At 36.3% G+C, this 9,776-nt stretch overlaps 1 non-coding gene across 1 annotated transcript; it reads right to left on the reverse strand.

Annotated features, from left to right (window-relative positions):
• Positions 1–9,196: 9,196 nt before the first annotated feature.
• On the reverse strand, positions 9,197–9,303 carry LOC131154626 (small nucleolar RNA R71). Its single transcript, XR_009136543.1, has one exon. It is a non-coding gene; the product is annotated as a small nucleolar RNA R71 (small nucleolar RNA).
• Between the last annotated feature and the right edge of the window lie 473 nt (positions 9,304–9,776).

Consider the following 9,776-nt stretch of genomic DNA (forward strand, 5'->3'; position numbering starts at 1 on the left):
ATTCAAAGTCAATAGTCAGAGATTGAAGAACTATTATGGAGAACAAGTGGAGAGGAACTATGCATTTATTCCTCTTGGAGATCCTAATTGATGAAGAATGAAAAGTTTGGCTGGAGACGTTAAAACAAGTGCTTGTGGGAGGCAACCCAAGGGTTTTCTTTTGTTTATTTCTTTTTATCTTTATTACTTTATTTATTTATTTATTCATATTTGAATAATTTGGATTTTTGATGCAGGTTTATTTCGCATGAATAAAGAGCTAGAAATTTAATTCTTCGACTAATTCACCAAGAAACTAGGGAAGTTCCTTTCATTTCTTTATTTTTTCTCACATTTGAATTACAATGAGGACATTGTGTAGTTTATGTTTGGGGGTGTGATTTGGTCTTATTGATTGTTGGTTATGTTTATTTTTCTTATGATTTTTTTTCTTTACATGTGATTTTATAAGTCTTGAGTTGTTGGATTCTCTTACCAAGCATGTATTTGAGTATAATTGAATTCTCCATGACTCTGAAATTTGTGATTGAGGATGGGATTGAGAAAAAATTTCAAAAATTTCTTTTATCTCAAGCTAAGTTTTGTGGGTACTGTTGACCCTATGGGTCACACCCTTGTTTTGATCATGACAAATACTCTAGTATTTAATGGTTGCCAAGTTTGGGTGTAGGTTCTTATTGGCAAGTTCATATGATGGTATGCGACAACTTGAAGAGAAGCGAAGACCAAGCATGTTTATTGTTGTATTTTTTGTCATTGGGTCTGTAATAATTTCAGTTTTAATGGGTTTGTAATAATCTCTGCATGTCATGCATGTTGGAAGTACGCTCAGCAAATGATCATACACAAACCATAGAAAGACCTTAGGGTTCACCCAAACTTGGCAACCATTAAACGGTTTGTAATAATCTCTGCATGTCATGCATGTAGGAAGTAAGCTCAGCAAATGATCATACACAAACCATAAAAAGACCTTAGGATTTACCCTTTGGTCGACCGATGTTGGATTTTTTTGGCAAGCAAAATGGATTTAGAAAGACCCTAGGTCTCAGAGCTTGCACTTAGGAATGTCCCACTTGTCACATATATTATCCGAAGAATCTTATGTTTTGAAAATGAACTTAAATATGCAAAATCATATGACTTCAGGTTAGGGCTGTACACGGTTCGGTGTGGTTTGGTTCTGGCTAAAACTGAAAACCGAAAATGTGGCGGTTCGGTTGCGGTTTTTTGGTTTTAAACCGATTTTTTTTACAAAAAAAAATAATCTTTTTCTCAGCTTTGAACTCTGAAAGTGAGGCAGAGCCGGACGAGGGATGACCGGGAGTGGAGACTAGGGATGGCCGGATGGGACCACGGGAGCCGAGTGGGAGGCAGAGCCGGACGAGTGAGTCTTGGCCAGAGTGACGATGGACGCACGATGGAACTTAGTCACATAGAGCTGAGAAGAGAGGAAGAAAAATGAGGAAGGAGGAGGAGGAGGCGGACGCGGGAGGCACGTTGGTCGCTGGCCTCTACGCATGCACGGCCGAACAGAGTGTAGACTGTAGAGTGTAGAGAGATCAGAGATGACTCATGAGTCGTGACTCGTGAGGAATAGCCGAACATAGTAGAGGAAGTGAGGAACCGAGGCGGCGAGGCTTGTGGAAGAAGGAAGAGGAGGAGGGGAGATTGGGAACTGGGATTTGGCCTTTGGGAACTGGGATTTGGGAACTGGGAACTGGGAAGGGTGAAGCCGAAGGCGGTTGAAATTGATTGAAATGTTAATTGTGAAAAATGAAAATAAATAATAAAAAAATTAAAAATTAAAACTTAAAACCCTATATATATATATATATATATATCTTATATTATTCGATTTTTTGGTTTTTCGGTTTGGTTCTACATAAAAACCGAAACCGACACCGAAACCGAATTTTTTTATTTTTGTAAATTGAAACTGAAATCGAAAATCGAAAAACCGAACCGTTTATGATTTCGGTCCAGTTTTTGATTTTTCGGTAATTTTTGTGCACCCCTACTTCAAGTGACCGAACTTGGGTGTTAAAAACACCTCGGTCAATCGAACTGTTGGAAAGCCAAAGGGTTGACTTGGTTTCGGGCGACCGAACCAAAAATGACTGTATCATCCTTGGGCGACCGAACGTCAATCTTGACTTTTTCTAACAACTCGGCAGCCGGAACTCCCACGTTCAAATATGCCTCGGGCGACTGAATTGACAAATTCGGGCTACCTAACTTAGGGACAGGCGACCGAATCACGGTCTTTTAGAAAATCGCCTCAGTTCAGCAAACGGAGCCAAAATTCAGGGACCCGAACGTTGAAAAATTGTTTTTCCTGTTGTGTCTATTCTGGCAACCAAACCACTAGTCAGGCGCCCGAGCCTCTCGAATTGCACAAATTTTTACCGCAGTTAAGAGGGGATAATCAGGGTTCATTTTATTAAACACATTTAAAATAATTTTAATAATTCCCATCTTATCCCCAACGGTCAAAATTCTTACCTTGTCTATATATAGGGGCTCATTCGCAAGTTTAAGAGGTGATTAGCATTTTGATTAAGAGAAAAATCCTCTGAAAGTTCCAAAGCATATTTTTCAATATCAAGCCCATACACTCATTCATTTGCTCTTCCCTTGCAAAATCAAAGTTTGTTTGAGTGATCCCATATTATTCTCACCTAGCCAAAACTCTTATTGTGTTGATTGTGTAATTGATTTTTGATTGAGAGTTTAGCAAGAGTTTTCCCACGATTTAATTGAATAAATCCATTGTGTGGGAAACTCTGTAGCTTGGGGGTTTTTGCATTCAAATTGCAAGAAACCTAAAACTTGTATTTTTGTGTGCAAAAATATTTTAACAAGCTTATTTTCAAACATCTCTTGTGCTAGCATCTTGAGAAAATATTGGTTGAGATTGTTTGCTTATACTTGCTAAAAATCTTTGAAATCCTAACTTGATATTGAGGTATTCTATACATAGTTTCAAAGATAGGTTTGTTGAAATACTTTTGTGCTTGATTGAGCATAGATATTACATTGAGGGTTGATTGCACACATATACATCACTGCGCTTATAATTCCTACACTATTGATGTGCATTGATTGATTGTTAGTGGTACATGTCTGCTTAGTTAAGAAGCATTTATTTGTACCCAAAAATTATATTGTTTGTTGTATTCTAGGCATGGGCCTGAAGAGGGAGACTAGCCCTGTTGAATAGTCACGGATTGGCTTAGACCCGGTTAGGATAGTTAGGTGCACCATATTGGTAAGGTGTAGGAAGAAGTTAGCCCCGCTAATTGACCTGGTTGTTATCGATGCCGCTCCACCCATTAACTGAGCATTAATGGAATCCTCGAGCTTGCGAGCTAGAGGCAAGGACGTAGGCATAGTTGGTTGAACCCCGATAACATATCTGGTGTTGATTTTATTTTCTGCAATTTACTTTCTGCACCTGTATGTTTAAGTTTACCGTTTATATATTTTATTAGGATTGTGAATACATAGAAAAACCCTAAGTTTGTGAAATACTACCTGCTGGATTAGTTGAACCTAGGAGGAAATTTTTAATCTCCAATTCACCCCCTATTGGGAATACACCAAAGGCAACAGGTACTTTGATTTAAATCTTTGTTTGTTGCCCTTACAAGACTTAAAATCTTATTTTGATGCTAACAAACAAGTGGAACTTAACATTTTTGGTTGAGTGGTGATATTTCATAATTCACAAGGATCACATATGTGAAAGCAAGGTCAAAGTGCTCATAAGGATCAAATGAAGCTTAAAAGAGTCAAAGTATGGATTTAAAGATGATTTAAATAAAGCTTGAAGATTATGAGAGCATGCATATTAAAGTGAACTTGTTAAAAGCCTAAAGTACATTGAAAGCTTGAAGAAAAGATGGACTCAAAGCAAGGACATACATGAAGACTTCAAGAGTTGAAGGAATCTTAAGGAAATTTTATGTAAGTACTTCAAATAATTTTAATATGAATACATGAAGCTCTTAGGTTAACTTCTTGGACCTATATACCTTTTAAAATACTTCAAAAATATTTTTATAAGGTCAAAAGATATTTCAAAAAGGTTAAAATTATTTTTGGAATGAAAATCACCAAAAAGAGGTTTTTCCAAATGTTGTCATTTTTTCTACATCCACATTGAGGTACATTTTTCTCTATCCAAAACTCATTATTTTAAAATGTGTTCAACATAACAGTTGTAGGATATTCTCTAAAATTTATTTTGACACCAAGAAAACCTAATTTAGAGTTGTATAGAAAATTTTATGACTAGAATACCAAAGTAAGGTTGAAGTTGTCAGTAAATTGAATACTGTTCACGGCAGAACTTCAGAAGACTGAACAGCAGACAGAACAAACTTAGGTGACCAACCCTGTGAGTTCAGGTGCCTAAACTTTTATTGACTTTGAAAATTACAGTTTTCTGAAACTTTAGGTGACTGATCTCGAGACTTCAAGTGCCTGAACACTATTAATGGTCATATTTTTTTAAAAGTTTTTAAATTCAAACTTATATTTCTTGTGCTCCAAACTTTCTATAAACTTGGGAAACACTCCAAGTCACTTGGGTAACACAAAATAGACTTGATTTCTCATCTATAGATAACCTCCCAAGGTTAAGGATTAATTACACCAAGAAAATACAGCAAACAAGCTTTCTTGCTCTCAAATCTTCCAATTCTCTCAAAGCTCTCTTGTACAATCAATTTCTGAGTTTCACTACTGATATTTGCTATGAATTTATCAAAAAAATTCTGAGTCTACTCTTAATTCTTTCAACCTAGAAAGAAGGCTTACGGTGATATCTTCGTGATCTTCATATTTCCATATTGTGAATTTGATTGAAGTATATAGATTTAACTTGTACTGATAAGCTCTTTGTGAGAGCACTCTTTGTTCACATCTATTTTTTGTATCTCTTGTAGATTGTGACGAGTCCAAGGTATTCGGATTGTTGGCTAAGTGAGGGGATATCACTTGGAGAGGCAGGCTCTAGCCTACTGAAGGAGTGTGTAAATGGTGTTGTTCTGGCGGGCAAAGGAACTGGTTTTAGTGAATCCTTTGGTGGTTTGCCAAAGGCAAGGATGTAAGCTGTGTATAAGCCGAACCTTGTAAAAACAATGGTCTCACTCTCTCTTTCCTTTACTCTTTATTTTCAGCTCATTTAAATTGCATGGATGGTTTAATTGGTAATCATATATACTATGTATATTTGGAAATCAAATAAACTTAAATTCTAATTTTGATTTGGGATTGTGGAAACCGAAAGGGAGTACATTGGTTAAACCATACTTTGCGAAAACCATAAGGGAGTACGTTACTTGGTTAACACCCAAAGATAAATTAACTAGGAGTTTATTTGAATTCTGAATTTTGGGAAGAGTGTGAATGTTTTGTTGAAAGTTATTTTGAGAAAGCTAGTTCATTATCAAAAGGATTGCATTAACAACAGGGTTGCAAACAAAAAAAAGCTGAAATCTTGTATCTTATATATCTTGGTTTGAATATTTTGTTTGATTGGTTAATTGGATTGGTTGATTGATTGATTACTTGTTTGAATAAGCAATAGTGTTGTGGACTAAAAGAACTAAGTTCTTGTGTGATTGGTAAATTAAACAAACAAGTCAAGAATTGATTAAAAGGAATAAAAAGGAGTCTTAAAAGGAATTAAGAGAAAATTTTTAAAATCCAATTCACCCCCCCCCCGGTCTTAGGACTACACCTTGTTTTTCATTGTCCTTGAACATAAATTGCGCACATAGTCGTTCTTTTTCTCTATTCTATTTTACTTATAAAGATAATAACTAGAATTGATTGGGTTAGAGGAGTTCAATCTTGCTTTGCTCTAGAATCCATTGATGAATCCTTGAGGTGAAATCCTAGTTGATACAAAATATTAGAGAAATGATCTAGGCAATTTTTTTTTTGTCATACCAAAAAAAAAAACCTTCCCAGCGTCCTGATTATCATGTTATCATTGCATGATGTATTTCCATAGTCAACCCCCTTGAGCCTCACGTTACATAACCCTTTATTTGTTCTTTTAACCACATAAACCATTTTCGTTCTAAGCCAAAAAAGCCATGAATTTACCTTTTCATTTTGAGAAAATACTTTGGTGGAAATTTACATATAAAGGGAAAAGAAGAAGAGGACTACTTCATTGGTTACAACAACAACAATAATGTCATAAGTATGAAGATATTGTCGAGAGAAAGTTATGGTATGAACCCTAGGGATATCTCTTTGATTATTCTTTCCACCAGGTATTTTTCGTAGTTTGCTTTAATTTCCCTTATCAATTTCTTCCATAGCCCTCACCTAGTGGCCTGTCATTACAACCTTGATTAAAGACCTTTTGATCTTTGATTGTAGTGGAGAGGATTTCTAAAAATTGGACTTATGGGGTTCAGTTTTGAGAGAATTCTTTTGGTTTCAGTTGTTCTACTGTTATCTGAATTTGTTGGTAGTTTGGAGTTAAATTGACTTTATCACACACACACTCAAGGTCTTAGCTTTAGGTTGAAGTAAACAACTAACTCTTGCTTGAAATATTGCTAAATTTTTGATTAATTTTACTGCCATTTTGATGTTAAAGGAGTAAGATACTAGTGATGAAATCTAAATTCAGATCGTGGCTTGGTGGGTGATGATACAACTCTATGGGGTTTAGTTGATATTGTCTTTAGTGGTCTTTTATTTGGTTTTCTTTTGTTTGTGGAAAAAAAAAAAAGTTTTAAGTTTGGGGGTGTTTGATGAGTGGCATAAATTAGAATAATTTATCATTTTTTAACTTTAAATTTTGGCCTAATTTTGTTTAGTTTTTCCAATTTTAGGTCTCACGATGGTCATTTACTTTTACTTTAGATTTGTGGAGCTGCCACGCATGAAGAAATAAAGGATGTTAAAGCCATGAAGAATCCATGCACATGACCAGATGCACGCATTTGTTTGAAGTTAGGTGCGTGTGTACAAATTAAAGAGACCGTCCCATGCAATTTGATACTTTCCGAAATTAAAGGAGACATAAAAGAGAGGCATGGGTATTGTAGCTGGCTTGGGTTGAAAAGTTAATTTTGAAAAGTTAACAATTGTGGGTTTGAGAGGTCTGTGGGTTGATATGAGACATCCTTGCAAGTGTAAGGCCATGAAGATGGGTTACATGAAGAAGGGCGGTGCGGATGTGAGGATGTGCATAGAGCCCATGTGCGAGGAGAAAAGTAAAATGCACGAATGGGCCATGTGTGTGGGATTTTAGAGAAAGGCAATGGCTGGAGCCGACCTTGGAGAATAAGAAACCGTGAGCTGGGCCGGGGGATTGGATGATGTAACCGTGTTAGGCCATGACTCATGCGTGGGAGGTGGGGTTCCAAGGAGGGACGCTGAGTGTGAGAAAAAAAAAAAGAAGGTTTTTTAGCTTTTAGAAAAGGGGGATAGCAGTAACTTTTTGAGACAGCTAGGGCACTGAATGTGGGAAGGGAGGAAAAATGTAGGGTTTTTCTTGGATTCTTTTGGTGGTGCACGGAGAGGGGGGTGAACAGGGAGCTTCCTTTTGGTTTTCTCTTGGTGGGCTGTGCGTGGTTTTCCTTTGGGGTGCTATGCAGACTCAACACGGGAACAACAAGGGTTGTTGGTGGTACATTGAAAAATTAATATCTTTTTGGAAATCAGTATGTGGCTAACAATGGTGGTGCTCGGGATGTTCGTGGTGTGCGACGGTGGTGTTGTGGGTGTTGTTTTGTCTTGTACTCTCCAAATAAAAGAAAGAATGGTGAAATCGCTTATATTTGATTTAATTTTCGACATGAACTAATTTTTGTATTTTAGGAAAACGATGTAGCCCTATTTTAAACTATGCTTGCTCTTCGATGCTAATTTAAAGTAGTTTTCTTTAATGTTTGTTTGAGTTATTCTGCGCTTAATACTTTTAATTAAATCACCATTAATTAGATGATTTTGGTCTTGTGATTTGCTACCAAAAAGGGGAATTATAAGATATATCTTGGATAATTTAGCGTAGGTGAATATAGAGATCGAAAGACTTGTATGAACTTACAAAACATTGAAAAAATCGAGGGTCTTATTGCATTCTTGTGTTGTTAATTTGCATATTCTTATGTTAAGTAATAAACAAGAATATGTTCTGATTGACTATCGAAAGAGGTTTTTGTAAAAATTGGAGACTTGCTAACAAATAGAGAAAATGAAGTCGAATTAGTTAGATGAGTAAAGCATAGGGATAAACTAGGTGAAATCGGTTTCCTAGAAGTTTTCACTCTCATTAATTTGATATGTGGCAACCAGTTTTATTTTCCCTTGAATAGTTTATTTAGAGTAACGTTATTTCAACTTCGCATCTAAAATTATTAATCTTTCTAATTAAAATCAAGATTAGTATAATTTCAGTACTTGGTAAAGTTAAAACACCAATCCCTAAGGACGATACTCTTCACATCACTATATTATAAAACTACAATACTGTGCACTTGCAGTTTTGCACTGATCAAGTTTTTGGCGCCATTGCCGGGGGTTGAGTTTCTTATTTTTACCAATATCGATACAAAGTAATCTTGGTTTAATTTAGAATTTTATTCTTATATTTTTTTTATTGAATTTCTTTTCTTTTTGTTTTATTTTATTTTATTATTTTTTCTTTCTTCTTTATTTCATGTATTTTTTATGTTGGATGCGCCGTGCTAGAACCCGTAACATTATTCCTTTTGATCCATAGATTGAAAGAACTCTCAGAGCACTAAGAAAGAAGAAGGTACTAGCCATGGAGAATGGACAAGAGAATGTGCAACCACGCGCTTTGAAGGATTATGTACATGCAATTGTGAATGACAACTACTCGAGTATAAGACACCAGACCATTAATGCCAACAATTTTTAGCTCAAACCTGCCTTGATCAGCATGGTGCAACAAGCCCAATTCGGTGGATTACCACTTGATGATCCCAATATTCATTTGGCGATGCTTCTGGAGATTTGTGACACTGTAAAGATCAATGGTGTTACTGAAGACACCATTAGACTAAAATTGTTCCCTTTTTCTTTGAGGGACAAAGCAAGAGGTTGGCTACAATCGTTACAACCGGGAAGTATCACTAGTTGGCAGGACATGGCAGAAAAGTTTCTGGCTAAATTCTTTCCACCTGCAAAAACAATTCAACTCAGGAGTGGGATTGGTCAGTTCAAGAAACATGATTTTGAATCACTCTATGAAGCATGGGAAAGGTATAAAGATTTGATTCGACGCTGCCCACAACATGGATTTCCGGATTGGTTGCAAATTCAAATATTCTATAATGGGTTAAATGGGCAAACTTGGACTTTAGTTGATGCTGCGTCTGAGAGAACTTTGATGTCAAAGACACCTGAGGGTGGTACTTCTCTTTTGGAAGAAATGGCCTCAAATAACTATAAATGGTAAACCGAAAGAACTATGGCAAAGAAAGTTGCTAGGATTCATTAATCGGAGTTGTTTGCTGCCCTTTCGGCTCAAGTTGCTTCTCTATCCCATCAGATTTCAACTTTGACAACCCAGAGGATACCACAAAGTGTAGAATAAGTGGAAGTTACAAGTAGGATAGATCCGAGCAATGGAGCGAGTCAAGAACAGGTTCAATACATCAACAATCGGAACCACAACTATCGAGGTAATATTGTGCCACAATATTACCATCTAGGGCTTCGAAATCATGAGAATTTGTCTTATGGAAATACAAGGAATGTGCTGCAACCTCCTC

This window comes from Malania oleifera, chromosome 4 (genome assembly GCF_029873635.1).
Source record: "Malania oleifera isolate guangnan ecotype guangnan chromosome 4, ASM2987363v1, whole genome shotgun sequence".
Classification (NCBI taxonomy): domain Eukaryota; kingdom Viridiplantae; phylum Streptophyta; class Magnoliopsida; order Santalales; family Ximeniaceae; genus Malania; species Malania oleifera.